At 41.0% G+C, this 20,102-nt stretch overlaps 1 protein-coding gene and 1 non-coding gene across 2 annotated transcripts in view; both read left to right on the top strand.

Annotated features, from left to right (window-relative positions):
* Positions 1-20,102, top strand: part of PPP2R2B (protein phosphatase 2 regulatory subunit Bbeta) — a 478,006-nt gene that overhangs the window by 50,710 nt on the left and 407,194 nt on the right. The window lies entirely within an intron of this gene.
* TRNAF-AAA (transfer RNA phenylalanine (anticodon AAA)) lies at positions 225-296 on the top strand. The gene has a single exon. It is a non-coding gene; the product is annotated as a tRNA-Phe (tRNA).

Here is a 20,102-nt window from a genome sequence, read left to right as displayed (position 1 = left end):
CTCCACAGAAAAATGGGCAAAATAATAACAAAGTTTTAGAAAACACAGGTAGGTTCTTACACATGAACAGATGCTCACTCTCATAAGGTAAATGATAACTACAATTTCACTAAGGTTTCCCTCTTAAATTTGGGCTTGACTTAGTGACTCAAATCTAGAGACTAGAGTATGGAAAATGGAAAAAATAAAGTAACATCATAGTGCAGAGATATAGTGCAGACACTTCCCTGGTGGCTCAGACGGTAAAGTGTCTGCCTAAAATGCAGGAGACCCAGGTTCGATTCCTGGGTTGGGAAGATCTCCTGGAGAAGGAAATGGCAACCCACTCCAATATTCTTGCCTGGAAAATTCCATGGATGGAGGAGCCTGGTAGGCTTCGGTCCATGGGGTTGCAAAGAGTCGGACACGACTGAGCTACTTCAATGTAAATGTCAATATAGTGCAGAAATTTGACAGACAATACCAAAACTAGATGTAAGATTATGATCCTATTAGTAAAAAAGGATTATTAACCTATGAGAAAAAAATCCTTTACGAAAAATATTTCAGACAAACCTGAAATAAGGGATAGTCTACAAAATACCAACTAGTTCCTCAAAATTGTCAAAGTCATGGAAAAAAACAAGGGAAGATTGAGTAACTGTCAAAGATCAGAAGAGAGAGGCATGATGACTAATGCAATATATCCTCCTGGATGGAATTATGGGGAAAAGGGACATCAGTAGAAAAACTGGTGAAATCCAAAAACACCTTGAGTTTTATTAACAGCAGTATGTGTGTGCACTGTCACAAGGCATGTCCAACTCCTGCGACCCCAGTTTTCTGAATGTTGAGCTTTAAGCCAACTTTTTCACCCTCCACTTTCACTTTCATCAAGAGGCTTTTTAGCTCCTCTTCACTTTCTGCCATAAAGGTGGTGTCATCTGCTTATCTGAGGTTATTGATATTTCTCCCGGCAATCTTGATTCCAGTTTGTGCTTCCTCCAGCCCAGCGTTTCTCATGATGTACTCTGTATAGAAGTTAAATAAGCACGGTGACAGTATACAGCCTTGACGTACTCCTTTTCCTATTTGGAACCAGTCTGTTGTTCCATGTCCAGTTCTAACTGTTGCTTCCTGACCTGCATACAGGTTTCTCGAGAGGCAGGTCAGGTGGTCTGGTATTCCCATCTCTTTCAAAATTTTCCACAGTTCATCATGATCCACGCAGTCAAAAGCTTTGGTATAGTCAATAAAGCAGAAATAGATGTTTTTCTGGAACTCTCTTGCTTTTTCGATGATCCTGTGGATGTTGGCAATTTGATCTCTGGTTCCTCTGCCTTTTCTAAAACCAGCTTGAGCATCTGGAGGTTCATGGTTCACATATTGTTGAAGCCTGGCTTGGAGAATTTTGAGCATTACTTTACTAGCATGTGAGATGAGTGTAATTGTGCAGTAGTTTGAGTATTCTTTGGCACTGCCTTTCTTTGGGATTGGAATGAAAACTGACCTTTTCCAGTCCTGTGGCCACTGCTGCATTTTCCAAATTTGCTGGCATATTGAGTGCATCGCTTTCACAGCGTCATGTTTCAGGATTTGAAATAGCTCAACTGGAATTCCATCACCTCCACTAGCTTTGTTCGTAGTGATGCTTTCTAAGGCCCACTTGACTTCACATTCCAGGATATCTGGCTCTAGATGAGTGATCATACCGTCATGATTATCTGGGTCATGAAGATCTTTTTTGTACAGTTCTTCTGTGTATTCCTGCCACCTCTTCTTAATATCTTCTGCTTCTGTTAGGTCCATACCATTTCTGTCCTTTATCGAGTCCATCTTTGCATGAAATGTTCCCTACATACATTAAAATAAATCTCAAAGAGTAGACAGGGAGCTAGAGAATACCTGCTTCCAGAAAAGAACACTGGAGTAGCCAGAACTGAAAGAGATCTCTTCCTGGACACCTAGACACTTTTTGGTATATTTTGAATTTTGAAAGATGTGGGTATCTTACCTACCATATTTCCCCTATCTAAGATGCCATCAATTGCAAAATTCAGCATTCTCACATGTACAGCTAAGAACAAAAAGCTGCCATTTACCTGTAAAACCTAAAACCGCACCTATTATAAGAGAAATCCTGACTTCAAGATGTACATCTTTAGAAGCAATAAATATACAATTTTCGATGTGCATGTTAGAAACAATAAAACATGCCTTCAAAATAAAATGTTAAAAATGTTTTCAAGAAATATCCATTTCTTTTTATATGTGTAGAAACTGTCTGAAGGAATGTGTGCGGAACAGTTCTAGCAATTATTGCTAGGTAGTAGAATAGGGGCGATTTTTATTTTCTATTCTGTATCCTCTGTATTTTCTAAACCTTCTACAAGGATAAAGCATTACTTTTATGATCAGACAAGTATGTTAGTAAATGCAGTGTGAGCCTAAGTTTTAAAGGGGCAACTTCAGTCACCTTGTTTGTGGTGAGAACGTTTTTAAAAGTTGACCTTGTTAGTGATAAGCCCCCCATCTCCACACCCTACCTAACAGTCTCCTTTGAAATTTGCTCCTCCTGTCACTTAAATGGTGATTTCCCCAGCTTGACCTCCTCCTCTCCTCAGTCGGTCTGTTTTGATACAGAACCAGCTGTGTTACAGTTCAGGGTGTCGGCTGTGATGCCAGATGGGCCTGCTGTGAATCTGGACCCTGCTTCTTACTGGACAACCACTCCTGGCCTTGGTTTTTCCATCCACAAAATGGGGATGATACCTAAGAGAGTGACTGTAATGATTAAGAGTGGGTGTGTATACAGTGGGTGCTGGCAGAGTAAATGACCTGTCAACTCTAGTTATGCTGACTTGTCCCTGGATCATCTCCACACACAAGGTATTGGTTCTAATCTGTTTGCTGATGACTCCCAGATTTACTTTTCAGCCCAGACCTGTGTCCTGAGCTTCAGGCCTCAGGCTTTCTGGATATCCCCTCTTGGCTATCACACACGTATAACCTATCTAAAACTGAACTCATTAGCACTCAAGCCAACGATCTGGTTTTCCTTCATTTTCTTCTACTTCCAGTCATCTCCTGGTTTGCTCTGGTGAGACACCTCATTCTTGACTTCATTTTGCTTGATACCACCCCTTACCACCATGTCACACACATACACACACACACACAGAATCAATCAATCAGTTTGTCCAACAGGTACAAACTTCTTCTCCATCCCCACTGCCATGTGGCAACCTTTATCTCTCTCTTAGATTGTGGCAGCATCTTCTGGGCTTCCCTCCATCCTATCTCTTTCCCACGCTGCAGGCAGAATGATGTTCCCAATGAGAAATCTAATCAAGGTGTCCTTGTCTAGGCTGTTGTCCTTCAATCACTAAGTTGTGTCCAACTCTTTGCAACACCATGAACTACAACATGCCAGGCTTCCCTGTCCTTCACTATCTCCTGGAGTTTGCTCAAACTCGTGTCCATTGAGTTGGTGATGTTATCCAACTATCTCACCCTCTGTCCCCTCCTCCTCCTTCCCTCCAGCATTAGGGTCTTTTCCAGTGAGTCGGTTTTTCACATCAGATGGCCAGGGTATTGGAGCTTTAGCATCAGTCCTTCCAATTTATATTCAGGGTTGATTTACTTTAGGATTGACTGGTTTGACCTCCTTGCTGTCCAAGGGACTCTCAAGAGTCTATGTAAGCTGTCCATGAGTTCCCGCTAATCTTAGAACAAGCTCTTTTTATATGGTCATACATCCTGTCTCTGTATTCATTCTTTCCCCCAATCTCATTTCATGTCACTGACACTTAATGCCAGCCATAATGAACTACTGTATATTTCTAAAGGGATCTGTTGTCTGGTTTCACTCAAGACCTTTGCACAGGTTGCTTCCTCTAACTGGAACCCACTCTCCACTCTTTGCACAGTTACTGCTCGTTTTCCATTAGGCCTCAGATTAGATGACTTTGTCTCAGAAAGCATCTCCCAAACCCAATTCTTGACTGGTTTTGCCTTCCAGATGCTCCCACCATACCTGTGCTTCTCATAAAGGATTTTTCAATCTTTGCTTGTTTTTCCCCAACCCACCTTGACACTTGTTTTTTTTCCTAATTTTATTTTAATACAGTTTTTACAAGGTTACTTTCCATTTACAGCTCTTACAAAATATTGGCTATATTTCCATATTGTATGATACATTCTTAAGTCTTTAATACATCTAAAAATTTGTACCTTCCACTCCCTCACTCCTAAATTCCATTCCCCTCAACTGATAATCACTACTTTGTTTTCTGTGTGTCTGTTAGAACAGTATTTTTAAACAATTTTACATTGGAGTATAGTTGATTTACAATACCGTGTTAGTTTCAGGTATACAGCAAACTGATTTAGTTATATACATACATCTATTCTTGTTCAGGTTTTTCCCCTTCTAGGTTATTAGAGACTATTTAGCAGAGTTCTCTGTGCTATACGGCACAAGTAATTCAAAGTGTACAGGTGTACAGCAAAGTAATTCAGTTATACATACATACATATATATCTATTCTTTTTCCATTTAGGTTATTACAGAATATTGAGTATTCTCTGTGTTATACAGTACATCCTTGTTGGTTACCTATTTTAAATATAGCACTGTGTATTATGTCAATCCCAAACTTCCAATCTATCCTTGCTTGGCCCCATCCTTTCCCCCTGATAACCATAAGTTTCATTCTCTAATGAATGAGTTTGGTGAATCTGTTTCTATTTTGCAGATAGGTTCATTTGCATCATTTTTTTAGATTCTGCATGTAAGTGCTATCATATGATATTTATCCTTCTGTGTCTAATTTACTTCACTCAGTATGACAATCCACAGGTCATCCATGCTGCTGCAAATGGCATTATTTCATTCGTTTTAATGGCTGAGTAATATTCCGTTGTATATATACACCACATCTTTGTCCATTCTTCTGTCTGTGAACATCTAGGTTGCTTCCATGTGTTGATTATTGTAAATAATGCTGCAGTGAACGTTAGGGTGTATGATTCTTTTCAAATCATGGTTTTCTCTGGATATACGCCCAGGAGTAGGATTATGGGATCATATGGAGGCTGTACTTTGTTTTTTAAGAAACCTCCAAGCTCTTCTCCATAGTGGCCGTACTAATGGGCATGTATTCCCAGCAAGAGTGAAAGAGGATTCCCTTTTCTCCACACCCTCTCCAGCATTTGTTCCTAGTCTGTTTGATGACGGCTGTTCTGATTGGTGTGAGGTAACCCACTAGTATTCTTGCCTGGGAAATCCCATGGACAGAGGAGTCTGGTGGGCTACTGTCCATGGGGTCACAGAAGAGTCAGATACAACTTAGAGACTAAACAGCAACATCACGTCATTGTAGTTTTGATTCACATTTCTCTAACAATTGGGGATGTCAATCATTTTTCCATGTGCTTTTTGGCTATCTATATGTCTTCTTTGGAGAAATGTCTATTTAAAATCTGCCCGTTTCTTGATTGAGGTTTTTTAGTTTTGCTATAGAGCTGCATGAGCCATTTGTTTACTTTGGAGATTAATTTGCTGTCAGTCCCTTGGTTTGCAAATATTTCTCCCATTCTACAGGTTGTTTTTTCCATTCTGTTTATGCTTTGCTTTGCTGTGCAAAAGCTTTAAAGTTTAATTAGGTCCCATTTGTTTGTTTTCATTTTTATTTTTATTACTCTAGAAGGTAGATTTAAAAAGATATCGCCCTGAATTATGTCAGAGTCTTCTGCCCGTGTTTTCCCCTGAGTTCTATAGTATCTGGTCTTACATTTAGGTCTTTAATCCGTTTTGAGTTTATTTTTGTGTAGGGTGTTAAAGAATATTCTAATCTGGACTTATTTTCGCATGAAAGTGGCAAGGGCTACAAACCAGAACTTGAATTACTAGTTTTGTTGACTGTCTAGACTCACCACTACGTCCACCTCCCTTTGATGTTCCCAGCACTGTTACCAAACCACACTTGGTTCTGCTCTCCCCCACACGCAGTAAAGCCAATCTCTTGACCCTGGGTTGTGGTAAAGGAAAGTGCAGTATTTATTGCTGGGTGCCAAGCAAGGAGTCCAGACAGCTAGCGCTTGACAGGCCCAAACTCCCCAAAGGCTTTCAGGGAAAGGTTTTCAAGGACAAGATGAGGAAGGGGGGTTGTGGGGTATGTGATCAGCTCACGGACATTTTTCTGATCAGTTGGTGATGAGGTAATCAGGAGTAAACATCATCAATCTTCTGGGGTCTACATGTCCGTGAATAGCATATAGTTAGCGTCTTCCACCTGGTGGGGGTTTCAGTATCGGAAAACAGCTCCCAGACATGGCTCAGAATATTATCTATAGCCCTTGAAGAGAAATTAAAGATCCTAGACTTTACTTAATGATTAAACTGTTATTATTTTGTCCTATTTGGCTGCTTTCCTTTGCTTCTGCATTGTCTCACTTCTCTAATTAAATTTATTGTTTGCCTACAGTTTGTCTATAGACAAAAGACAGGTGAAAGACATCAGTGGGTTGGGTGGGGGCTGTTTCTGTTATGGGAAGGGCCTGTAAGGTCCTGCTTAGTTACACAGACACTGACTTGATGCTTAATAAACATTTATTGAAAATGTATGAATATATAAAAAAGATGAATGAATGAACATCAGGAGGCCTACAATTTCCCTGAGCCTTCTATCTGTTGCTTTGGAGGAAAGGTTCAAGGTGCCTGACTTGACACCCATGGACCATTTTGCCACTATCCTTGGGGTGTTGCCTGAATCTCTTTGCCTTGGTCTGGTGAACCACGATCGACAGTTCAATAAGCTGAGGCTCAAGTTTCCCAAAGTCCCCGTGGGTGCCCCCTACATACCTTTTCATTAGCGTGTAATTGGCAGAGTTGTCCTAGATTCGGGCCTTGGTTGCATTCCTTAGTGGTGAAGGCCACTTACATAAGCTGAGTGGGCTGTCTTTGAGACATATCCAGGGCTTGAAGGGGAAATTTTCCTTCTCTCCATCGTTTGTTTGCTTGCTGCAGTGAAGATATTTTTGGATTTTGGCTGAGTCGGTCTCTCTTTTTGGCCTGTGTACCCCTAGGGAATTGCTGCTCCTACAGATGGAAACTAATTGAAGAGTAACTGTAGGCCAGGTCAGGAAACAGGAAGAGGAAGAGAGCTGCAAGGTGCCCTGGCCTGGCCCCTCCCCCTACACACACCCCCCACCACCCCCCGCCCCGCACTACCCCAGGGTCCCACCCCCAGGTCTGTTAGGACTTGAGCATAATTTCTGAGCTGAAACATTCCAGGAAGTGTTCTACTGAGGGAGATGCCCTGAGGTTCTCCGCAGTGAGTGAATGCAGCAGGATGGGCCCCCTAGAAAGACTGCTGGTGCAGAGGAGTGGATCCTAGGTTCCAGACAGGGCTCTGGCTTAGAACCTGGGTAACAATAGGGAGGTTATTTAACCTCTCTGCACCTCAATTTCCTCATTTGTAAAATGGGAATAATATCACTGTAACCCTATTCTGTAGGATTGTTTAAGAATTAGATCATTTGAATCCTGCTTGACCCATAATAAAATCTCAATAAATCTCATCTAGTCATTATATTTGAAATGGAGATGCAAGAACTATCTTTGGATGAATAAAGATCTGGCTACAGGAAAAGCAAGCTTGAGATTTAGTTTGGCAGCAAGGCTTTTTTCATCATTTAACCAAAACTCTGATCTGGCTTTCTAGGACAAAATTAAAAGCCCTGTTTATCCATATATTTAATAGAAGGCAGTGTGTTGCAGTGAAATGAGCAGAACATTGAGAATTAGACAAGATCTGGGTTTTAAATGTGACCTGAGTAACTTTGGGAGAATGACTTTGTTTCTATAAGACTCAGCTTTCAAATCTGTAAAATGGGTAAAATGATAGTACAGTTTACAAAGGAGAGAGGATTAAATAAGATACCATATTATAATGTTGGTCAAAGAGATGTTATGATTACTGATGCTATGATTATTGAACCGAAGAAATCACTTGTAGGCCCTAGAAATTTCTGATTCCATGTGAGTGGTGACATGGACTCACCCCTCCCCCCGCCCCCAGCAAGGTGATTGTATGGATTTAATGAGACCATCTATGTGCAGAGCTTTGATCTGTGCCTGGCAAATAAAGATGTATATCCATAAGCAGGAATGCTATGACTATTAGCTTTATTATTGCTTTTTTTTTTTTTCTAGAGACAACAAAATTTCTGAGTCCTGCCTTTGTGCCAGTCTCTGTGTGTTTGGTATGAGGGATAAATGAAGAAATACAGCCTTATATCCAGGAGACTTCCTTCCACTCCAAAGTTGTGGGGGAGAAAATTGGGGGTGGGAAACAGAAATAAATATTTTTAGAAAATGATATGATTTACATAGAAAACAAAAGAGTGAGATGAGTGATGGGGGTGGGGTTACTTTAGTCCCTGGTGAAGAAGGGGCTGCACTTTGGCTCAGGTCACATGAGCAACACCAGCCTTAGCAAATTAAGACAGTTTTCATGTCTTTGTGTCACTTTGACTACTGCGTGAAGATAAAGGGGAATCTACAAAAGCATGGATCGCTGTATTGCTCCATATGCAGAGCTCTAAATTACAAAGCTGAAACCAGTGTGGATGAGGTGGACAGAAGAGTGTCTTCCTTAGGTGACCAGGTGACCTGGCGTAACCTCTGCTGATTTCCTTGCCTGCATGTGACCTGTCCATCCACCAGGTGGCAGTGTTCAATAATGAACGATGACAGTATTATTTAAAGCGGGCCTCTGGCCCACATGAATATTGCAGGCTGCCTAATGAACATTTGCTATGAGCACTAATTACAGTTATCCTTTCTATGGCTTTGCAGGATTCTTGGTCTTGGTACTGTGACAGTTTTCTTCTGGCCCTTCTTTTTTTCTTTTATGGGTGAAATAAGCAGATAATGTTTTTAAATGATATAACGGAGCTCACACATGCCCAGGTGCTATTCTAAGAGCTTTACAAAAATTATGATGTTGCATTGTTGCACCAGCTTTGTAGTGAGTCAAATTATTCCTACTGTATACATGAAGAATCTGAGGCTCAGAGACTAGCAGCCTGCCTTGGGATGCTCAGCTAATACATGACAGTGGTGGGTTCAAACCCAGGTTTGTCTGATGTCAAAGTCTCACTATTACCCATCACACTATCTTGCTCTTTAAGAATAATGATTATTACTAAGATAAGTATCATTAAAACAAAGCAAATTGTCTCCCATGTTAAGGTGTCATATTCTCATCCATATCACGTTGTTTAGTTGCTCAGTCCTGTCCGACTCCTTACAACTCCATGGACTATAGCCTGCCAGGCTCCCCTATCCATGGAATTTCCAGGCAAGAATACTGGAATGGGTTGCCATTTCCTTCTCCAGGGGATCTTCCCAATCCAGGAATCAAGCCCACGTCTCCTTCACTGGCAGGCAGATTCTTTACCACTGAGCTACCTAGGAAGCCCCATCCATACTATACTAGCATTAATACTATCAAATGGAGGATTTATGTAGCAGCCACCTAGGAATGGCTGGGAGCTGGATTGAAGGGAGTGGGATTAGAAACACTTTTGAACTTGGAGCAGTGGCAAACAAATATCCAGAGGACATAGGTTTGGTTTGGTTTGGTTTGGTTTTACCATGACTGATAGTCCTCACAAAATATCTTACAGTAAACGGCAATTTTACTTCTAAGATGAAGAATGTAAATCACAGAGAGGTAAAGCTGCTGCTCAAGGTCATACCGAGCTTCACTAGGACCTCTCTGGAGATTCTAGGGACTTTCTCATTGTCCTGGAAACTGGCTGATCACGAAAAGCCTCAGAGCTCTAGAAAAGTAAACGATCGTGTAATTCCATTACTTTCTGCAATCTACTAGCAGATAGAGGCAAATTAATATTTATATACTTAAGACTTCTATAGCTTGAAAAAGATCATTATCATTTTGTCTCTGGGTGACTGAATGCGATTAAGGAGATATAAATATATAGTTTATCATGATATTTTGGTTTGTGGCCTGACAAATTCCATGTGTTTAGATGATGATATGTTGGAACTGGAAGGAAGTTAAAGACAATCTTGTACAAAACTTTTATTTTACAGATAGGGAAACTAAGGCCCAGAAAGGAATGAGTCACAGTCATTCAACTAGCTTATAACAGAATCACGCCTAAATTCTCCAAAGGGGTCCCTCCACTAACTCCCTTTAAAGCACAATTTCAAACTGAAATTCACACCAGAAGCCTGTCCAGAGTGGGTCTTTGTGAGCTAGAGCTGCATGATGGAAAAAGGCCCTAAGATCAAATATATCTGAGAAGCATCAAATAAAAAAACATAATAAATTCTAACAGGACTTGTCAGAATCTTTCATGTATTAACATTTACCAGGAATCTCCAAGAGGGAATCAGAATATTCAGTTTGCTGAGCCAAAATTATTTGATCTCAACTTGTTTTCTCACTACCACATCTAACCACATCTAATACAAGCTCACACAACAGTGTTTAATAGAACATAAATGGGAAACAATGACTTAATTTATCTCTGTTCCCTGAAGTATTTAGTCATGTAACCCGATGTTTAGGAGTGTCTCCTAGGATGCATGTTTTGGAAGCATACTTAGGAACTGCTTCACAGAGGTATGGACAAAACAAAACTGTCTTGGAGTTCCATGTACAACTGGTTTAGAATCAGCCTTTGGAAGGCTCACCTGCCTAGAGGAGATCAGATCTCATCAGAGGAGATGCAGCCTCAGTTCAGTTCAGTTGCTCAGTCATGTCCAGCTCTTTGCAATCCCCTGGACTGCGGCACGCCAGGCCTCCATATCCATCACCAACTCCCAGAGTTTACTCAAATTCATGTCCATTGAGTCAGTGATGCCATCAAACCATCTCATTCTTTGTCTCAAAAAGGGCAATTATCCATCGTAGTGAAACCTCCATCTTTGTGAAACCTTCCAAATGAGATCCAAAAACTCAGGCAGTTTCTCAGTCGTCTTTATTTGGAGTATAAGTCTTTATTCACTATTTTGGAAGTTAGCAAAGATGGTAAACTTTGAGTACAAAGAGTTAGGGAGCTAGGGTCTCTAGAGCTGAAATTTGGGGACTCACATAAATGGATTTGAACTCAGGCTGTGTGATGTGTCAGTGGTGTGACTTTAGGCAAATTCCTTCATTGACCTTCAGACTCTTTACAAGGGCAATAATGGCATTATGGAAAAATTGGGATAGTAGTATTACCTATGGGAAAAGATGGAGAAAAAATGGAGGGTGCCAAATTTGTGCAAAACAATTGGTTTATGCCACTTGGAGGAAAAAAAAAATGGAGCCCCGACTAACCGGATTTGCATATTTAAAGAATAAGAAAATCCAAGTGTGAGTGGAGAACTAACCTGGCAGAGAGGCAGTGAGCCTGTGAAAGGTGAGCAGGTAGGAGCAGGGGAGAGAAGGAACACCCCACTCCCTACTGCGCAGAGCCCCGCTTCCTGTGGCACCAAGAGGAGGGACTCGAGCAGAGTCTGGGAGACATTTTCACATGTGATATCAGCCCAGGTTTAACCCCACTGAACCACCGTAAAGACAGCAACTCACACACAGCAATTGTTTATGCTGACTTTTATTTGAACATAACTGACACCAGGTTATAACTACCACAGAGGGTTTTAGAAAGACTCCCAGGAAATACCCCTTGGTAGGGAGCTCTGCAAAGAGCCTGGGGTTTAGCTCACTTTATCCAACATGTTCTGAAATAACAGAACAGCCCCAGTCCAATCTGTACACATTTAATGTTTTCTCATTAAATTGCATCATCTTCTCAAAGATGAGTCAGCACGGTGAAGGGAACCAGCTGTGGCCTGCTGGTCAGAGGCCTGTGTGCTCCATCAGCTTTGCCAAGAAAGTCTGAGGGCCACAGGCCAGTGGCATAGTCCCCTGAGCCTTGAATCACTTACTTATAAAAACCAGAGTGAGCAGACGTGGTGATTTACGAGGCATTGGACACACGCACGCGCGCACGCGCTCTCTCTCTCTCTCTCAACTTGGATTCAAAGAGGCCTGAGTTCCAATCCCAGCTCTGCCACTCTTTAGTTGCGTGGCTTCTGGCAGGTTCCTTTACTACCTGTGTAATGAGCGTGATCATAGGACAGGTTGTGCTTGTAATTCTGAAACGGTAGTTCTGATTGGGCCTTTGTCCCCCCCCCCCGCCCAGCCCTCTCTGTCTCCTGCGCTAGATCCCCCCTTTTCCTCACCTAAAAGACAAAGGGAAGCACTGGAAGCAGAGTGAGGATTTTGGGGAAGTGTTAGACCCTGAACGGACCCCAAATATAAGCATGATGTTCTTCACACTTCTAGTGCTCCTAAAATTCAGAACACGGGAATGTAAAGAAAGGCCCCCATATGAACGGATTCATACAACAAGTTCAAAAAGACCTGGAATGGGAGTGGGGGTTGGGAGTGACGTGATTGACTCTTTCCTTTCTCCTTCAAGCACAGAGAGGGCTGTTGAAGCACACGAATCCCAGACTAGCTGAATAAGCTTTGCCAGGCTTCTTTCTGAAATACCTTAGATGATGACTTCATAATACAGTCAGTGCTCTAGGGACACACCTAGAGGTATGTGTCTGCCTAACAGAGGATAGGGTGGAAAGTCTCTGTAGGTAACTGGACCCAATTATAATTTCCTGTCTATAAAATAAATTTGTGGTGGGTTAATATTCTTTATTTCTAATTTGAGGATAGTTGCTTTACAGTGTTGATGGTTTCTGCCGTACAACATGAATCAGACATGTGTATATATATATCTCCTCCCTCTTGAGCCTCCCTAATACTCTTAATATAATCGAAAAAGCATCATCAAACAGGAATATGAGCAGAAGACATGAAAATGCAATTCATAAAAGAATAAATGCCTAGTAATCACGGGAAAAGGTGTTCAAGCTCACCACTAATCAAAAAATTGAAATCAGGTGATGCTGATTTCCACCTGTCAGGTAGGCAAAAGTTAGAATAAATGATAATACCTAAAGCAGGTAAAGATGGTATACAATGGATACTTTTGGTCAATTTTTTAAAAACAGGAATGTTTTGAAGACAATACCATGCTTTATTGTCTTTATTTTTTGACTGTGCCACATGGCATGCAGGATGTTAACCAGGGATCAGACCTGCCCCCTGTCGTGGAAGCACCAAGTCTTAACCACTGTGACAGCCAAAGGAAGACGCTACATGGATATCATCCTTTGAGAGGGCAATTCAGTGATATGTAGCATATGTAGCAAGTTTTAAACATGCATACCATTTGGTTTCACAGTTATACTTCTTGAATTTTAAATAATCGCAGAAAATGTTAAGAAAATTTAGCTACATGGGTGTTCATCACAGCCTGCCTTTTTCATAAACTTTCTGGTTGTTATGAATAATTCTAATGTCTATGAAGAGGAGATTGATAAAATTATGGTATATCCACATAATGGAATATTCTTCAGGCTTTAGAAATCACAATGTAAAGCATAGCTACAGAATACTGAGTAGAAGAAAGCAAATTACCCAACTAATATTTCTTTAAAAGCCAACAATAATAGCTAAACAATAATAACAATAACTTCATGTACATTTGAGGACAAAAGTTGGGACAAGAGTTAAAAATGTTGTGCCTGGTTGACCTGGTTGGTGAAATGAAGAATAATTTTTGCTTAAATTATTTTTTCTGTATTGTGTAAATTTTTACAGTGAGCATAACTTGCTTTTATAGTCAGAAAATACCAAAATGCCAGAAAACAGAAAAAATCATGGAGTATACTAGGGTATAGCATAGGGGGAATCACACACAGTGAGGAAAGACTTGCAGCTTCGACATGCTAGAAATAAAACCTGTTGTTTGTAGCTTAAGAAATAGAAAGCTTATCTTCCTCAAATGTGTGAAAATCTATCACCTGGGATTTAGGGCTGATGCTCTGCTGGAGAGATGTTGAACTGAGCTCTGAATCTAATTTGTTTAGGTCTGTCTGTACAACCTGGCCCTTTTACATTGAGGTCTGGTGGCTTTCACTCTAATTGCTAGTCCTCTCTCTTCTGCCCTGTTGAGATTCTGAGTGATTTTCATTCACCAGAGCATGTGTTTGTCTCTTTTCCCAGTGCTGCTACAGGTGTAGGGTGAGATAATAGATCAGATGGATGAAACTGCTTCTAAGGAGGAGCAGTAAAAGGGCCTTGGATCATCCTGGCTAGTCCCACTAGGGCCAAGGGAGGCAGAGGAGGAGCTTAGGAGAGGGACTTAAACACAGTCGGTCTAGAGCTAGAAATAGGATGACCACAATTGATAAATCTTAACACAAGTGTTTGCAACATTATCTAACAAATCCATGCCGATAACGGGTTAGGGAAGAGGGGTCACAACTTTTCCAATCAACTGAAATTGTTCATGATGTTTCCCTGCTTAAAACCTACTGATGACCTCTCTGTGGCTTTTGGAGTCAGGTTGACAGTCCTTAGCTTGAGAGCCGTGATCTGGCTCCTGAGGACCCCCTGAGCTCTGTCTCTCGCTGTGGCCACCCGTCTGCTTCTAGTCTTCCTTGTCTTCTGTATGTCAGCTGGTTCACATTTCCATGTGTCTCCAGACAAATCTAAACAGGCTTGCAGAGGCCTGTCATCAGCATCGCAACTCATGGTGCTCTCGTGCACGTTTCTGTTCCTGCATTTCCATTCTCCCCACCCCCCTCCTTACCTGGCTCATGTCTGCAAATTCTTCGTTTTTTAATACCCACCTTCAAGGATCTTTCCATTGTCTTCTGTGCCCCAATCCCTGGCTGATTCCGACCCTGTCCCCCACTCCCTGCCTCACCTCCTCCGTTCCATCTGTTCACTCATAAGTTGTTGTGTTCTCACCTTCCTTCGGGCACTGGCTTAGGGACTGGGTGGAGACAAAGCAGAATGAGGCAGAGATCCTGTCCTCGTGGAGTTCCCAAGTCCGTCAAAGCGTTTGATACACCATAGGACTTGAATAGATCATTACTATAATCACTGGTTTCCTTTCGTGTCTCTTCCACCAAACTGGAAGCTTCTCGAAGTCATGGATGACTCAGTCCACTTTGATGCTACAGGAACCCAGTGACCATATGTAAATCACTGAACAATGGAATGAATAAATTAATGCCAATAACACGTTAGGTAGGCAAGTTTTGACCATGTATTGCAAAATTTAGTTTCTAGTGATTATATTTGGAAGCAAAGATCTGACACTTAAAATTTCTAGATTCTTATGGTACTTTCCTTATGAACTAAAACACAAACCTAGATAACTCAGTATATTTTTCTAACTGATAAAACATCTTACTAATGTTTGATATAATTAGATTAAGACTACCATATAAGAACAAAATACAAAATTGGGGCCATTTTAAATAGATATCATCTGCTGTTTTGAATAATTTGATCCCACCTCCAACCACTTATTAACTGGATGATCTTGGGTGTATGGTTTAATTTCTCCATGTTGTGGTTTTCTGATCCCTAAAATGAGGACAATAGAACCCACCACAGAAGGTTGTTGTGAGGTTTAAATAAGCTAGGATGTTGAAAAAACTAGCTCACAAAAGGTTAGGTATAAAGCTGATAGTGATACAGCGCCTTGTTTGAAACAGACAGGGTAGTATCCCATACTGATTAATACTGTGGCCTTTGGAGGCAGACAATGCTATGTTTGTATCCTGATTCTGCCTTTAATTAACTGTGATTCAGGAGAAGTTACTTAACCTCTCTGAACCATAGTGTTCTCTTTTAATGGGGTTTAATAATAGCTATATCACAGAATTCTTCTTACAAGAAAATCATGAGTATAAAGATTTAGGACAATGGGGAGCACATGGCAAGTGATGAATAAATGTTACTTTAAATAGTCATGATAGTGAAGTTGTAACGATAGTTACAGAAGTAAGCTGGCTAACATTGCACCTGTAGATTCCTTATCACTCCTTAGAGAGAAAATACGACCCCCCTGGAAAGTACCCATGTAGGAAGATCAACTAGGTGATGTTACTTTCAAAACTGGAATAAAAACATCTCTCTGAGGCTAAAGTCTTTGAAATGAACATGAAGGCTCAATTCAACAGAGTGAAGAACTGGCAAAGACCCAGATAAGGGTGAGAGACAGTGAAAAGTGAGGGTTCTCTTGGGAAATGAAAGCTGTGCTCTGGGTAGATGGTGTCTGGAGTCTGAAAGACTGAGGTCATCAGATCTGTGGCTAATGGTTGCAGCTTGGTCTTATGTCTGAAGCACTCTTTAATATTGGTTATTTGATTAATACCTTGGCACCATTTGGGGAAGGACAATGAATAAGATGTTTGATCATCCCCCAGGTCAACTTCAACTTCTCCAGTTATTTGACCCTTTCTCCAAGCAGTCAACACAGTGGGGTGTAACTGCAATCTTTCTTTAGCATTCCTGGTGTTCCTTATCAAAAGATGTGTACATCTATGAGAATGACAACGAGTGAACGTGGAGTATAGTCCTTGCTTTTCTCTTCCTCTAGCCCAACCACCAGCCCACTAGTCTTTGTCCAAATTAGAAACAGGCACTCTTTCTTCAACATACTTTGTTGACACATGTCAGAAAATCATTGTAATAAGTACACAAATTCTGATGGCTATAATGTGATTGATGTCCCCAAGGATGATCAGCATGTAACCTACATGATGTCATGTGTCAACTGCCTCTGCCTTCTCTCATTGCCCCCAACTTGATCTTCAACAGTCATACTTCAGAAGATGTGTCTGTTTGCTTCCCATTAACCAGCCTCTGCTGAACTTGTACTTCTCTCTCAAGACTCAGCTTAAATACACACTGTGAGGAAGGCATCCCTAACATCCTTCCCTACTCTGCAGTAAGTACAGTCCTTTCTCTCTCTCTCCTCACTCCTTGAATTTGTCATCTGTGTTGCAATGATTTATTTACATGACTGACTCCCATTCTAAACTCTGGGCTTCTAGAGAAAGGACCCCTGAGATCCTTGTGGAAAGGCAGATTCCTGAGCCTGACTCCTCATCTCCTGAATCACAATTGCTGGGCATAGAATCTAGAAAAGTGAGTTTCCAAATAAGATTTATCTGGGGCAGGTTTGTTGTTCTTGTTCATTCACTCAGTTGTGTCCAACTCTGTGTGACCCCATGGATTGCAGCGTGCCAGGATTCCCTTTCCTTCACTATCTCCCAGAGTTTGCGCAGACTCATGTTCATTGAGTTGATGATGCCATTCAACTGTCTCATTCTCTGTCGCCCTCTTCTCCTCCAGCCCTCAATTTTTCCCTGCATCAGGGTCTTTTCCAATGAGTGGCCTCTTCGCATCAAGTGGCAGAAGTGCATCAGTCCTTCCAGTGAATATTCAGGACTTATTTTCTTTAGGATTGACTGGTTTTATCTCCTTGCTGTCAAGGGACTCTCAAGAGTCTTCTCCATCACCACAATTCAAAAGCATCAATTCTTTGGTGCTCAGCCTTCTTTATGGTCCAACTCTCATATCCATACATGACTACTGGAAAAATTGTAGCTTTGACTATATGGACCTTTGTCAGCAAAGTAATGTCTCTGCTTTTTAATATACTGTCTAGGTTTGTTGTAGCTTTTCTTCCATGAAGCAAGCAACTTTTAATTTCAGAGTTACAGTCAACATCCACAGGGCAGCTTCAGTCAGTCAGTCAGTTCAGTCACTGTCATGTCCAACTCTTTGCGACCCCATGAGTCGCAGCACGCCAGGCCTCCCTGTCCATCACCAACTCCTGGAGTTCACTCAGACTCACGTCCATCGAGTCAAGTGATGCCATCCAGCCATCTCATCCTCTGTCGTCCCCTTCTCCTCCTGCCCCCAATCCCTCCCAGCATCAGAATCTTTTCCAATGAGTCAACTCTTTGCATGAGGTGGCCAAACTACTGGAGTTTCGGCTTCAGCATCATTCCTTCCAAAGAAATCCCAGGGTTGATCTTCTTCATAATGGACTGGTTGGATCTCCTTGCAGTCCAAAGGACTCTCAAGAGTCTTCTCCAACACCGCAGTTCAAAAGCATCAATTCTTCGGCACTCAGCTTTCTTCACAGTCCGACTCTCACATCCATACATGACCACTGGAAAAACCATAGCCTTGACTAGATGGACCTTATTGGGCAAAGTAATGTCTCTGCTTTTGAATATGCTATCTAGGTTGGTCATAACTTTTCTTCCAAGGAGTAAACGTCTTTTAATTTCATGGTTGCAGTACCATCTGCAGTGATTTTGGAGCCCAAAAAGTAAAGTCTGACACTGTTACCACTGTTTCCCCATCTCTTTGCCATGAAGTGATGGGACAGGATGCCATGATCTTCGTTTTCTGAATGTTGAGCTTTAAGCCAACTTTTTCAACTCTCCGCTTTCACTTTCATCAAGAGGCTTTTTAGTTCCTCTTCACTTTCTGCCATAAGGGTGGTGTCATCTGCATATCTGAGGTTATTGATATTTCTCCTGGCAATTCTTGATTATTGTGCTTCTTCCAGTCCAGTGTTTCTCATGATATACTCTGCATATAAGTTAAATAAGCAGGGTGACAATATACAGCCTTGATGTACTCCTTTTCCTATGTGGAACCAGTCTGTTGTTCCATGTCCAGTTCTAACTGTTGCTTCCTGACCTGCATATAGGTTCCTCAAGAGGCAGGTCAGGTGGTCTGGTATTCCCATCTCTTTCAGAATTTTCCCCAGTTTATTGTGATCCACACAGTCAAAGCCTTTGGCATAGTCAATAAAGCAGAAATAGATGTTTTCAGGGCAGCTTAAGTCCTATCAATTTTTTTTTTTTTTGCAAACTTGATTTTTTTTTTATCCAGTATTTTAATTTTGGGGAATCTCCTCAGGTTGATACATTTAGCACTACTTCTTTTTTATATTCACTTTCATTGCTCTACAGTATTCTATGACTTAATGAAGTCCTATCAATTTTGAAACTCACTTCTCTAGAGAGCATGGCATGTATTTGGACAATGAGATACCAGGTATTGTGTTTCACTTGAAGAAAATATTGACTATTCATGTTTTCTCATTAAGGAATGTTTTTGAGTCCCAAAATGTGTTAGAAACCCTATGATATAAACATACATGTCTATATTGTCTTCTGGAAATAGAGTAACTCTTGCATCTGTGAACTGGTGTGAGTGTGTGTGTGTGTGTGTTGGTATGGATGGAGTTAATGAGAGGAATGGAGAGCTGAGTTTGAAGTAGCTATTAAAAAAAAATAATCATGATGACTATATACTGGGTTATTTTAAAAACTTGCTGACTGAGTAGGACATATTTTTCTTTCCAAGATCAAAAGACTAATCTTTGGTCAAATAAAGGCTGATAAAATCATGAGCAAGTTCTTTGGGGAGTGACCAGGGCAATTAGTTTTCTGTGATGACAGCTCCACATAGCTGTAGATCAGATAGGAAAATGAAGACTGCAAGAATTCAGGCAGAAGTTTTTCCATGTGAATAGAGTGTATAGGAGATGAAATTTTAATACAAAAAAATTTTGAACAGTAAATATATGGAACTTCAGTACCATATAATTGTGGGTTTTTAAGTTAATTAAATCTTTTTGCAAATCCCAAAGAGCACATGTCATTTGCCTTTGTTCTGTAGTCTAACAACTTTCTTGATGGAGAACCCATTTTTCCACAACTCCCTAGAAAAGTGACTGTCGATTATCACCTAACAAGAAATCAGTTTCAGGGACTGATTCCATAACTACTTACGTGTGGAAGTAAATCAGGGCCCCTGCACTGTAAAAGCAAACTCCTTTGTTCCAATTCATCTTGTCCTGAGATTTTTAAAAGAATATTTTTCTTAATAATTACTTAAGAATTTGTTGAATGGCTCTATTTCTACAGGTCTAGCACTGAAAGGGGATGGAGATACTCTATAAGATATTTAAGATGTTTACAATTTATCTGAGGGAAGAAGAACTCATGACATTATTAGAGAACAATTTAAAACTTTCTGCCCCTGAGTGCTGTGCTCTACTGACTTGCTACTCAAAAAGTGATCCATGGACTAGTGCCACAGGTATCACCTGGCTCTTGTTAAGAATGCAGACCCTCAGGCCCAAAT

Source organism: Capricornis sumatraensis, chromosome 9 (genome assembly GCF_032405125.1).
Source record: "Capricornis sumatraensis isolate serow.1 chromosome 9, serow.2, whole genome shotgun sequence".
In the NCBI taxonomy this organism is placed as follows: Eukaryota; Metazoa; Chordata; class Mammalia; order Artiodactyla; family Bovidae; genus Capricornis; species Capricornis sumatraensis.
Note: the sequence above shows the minus strand (reverse complement) of the source record. Positions and strands in the feature narration are given on the sequence as shown.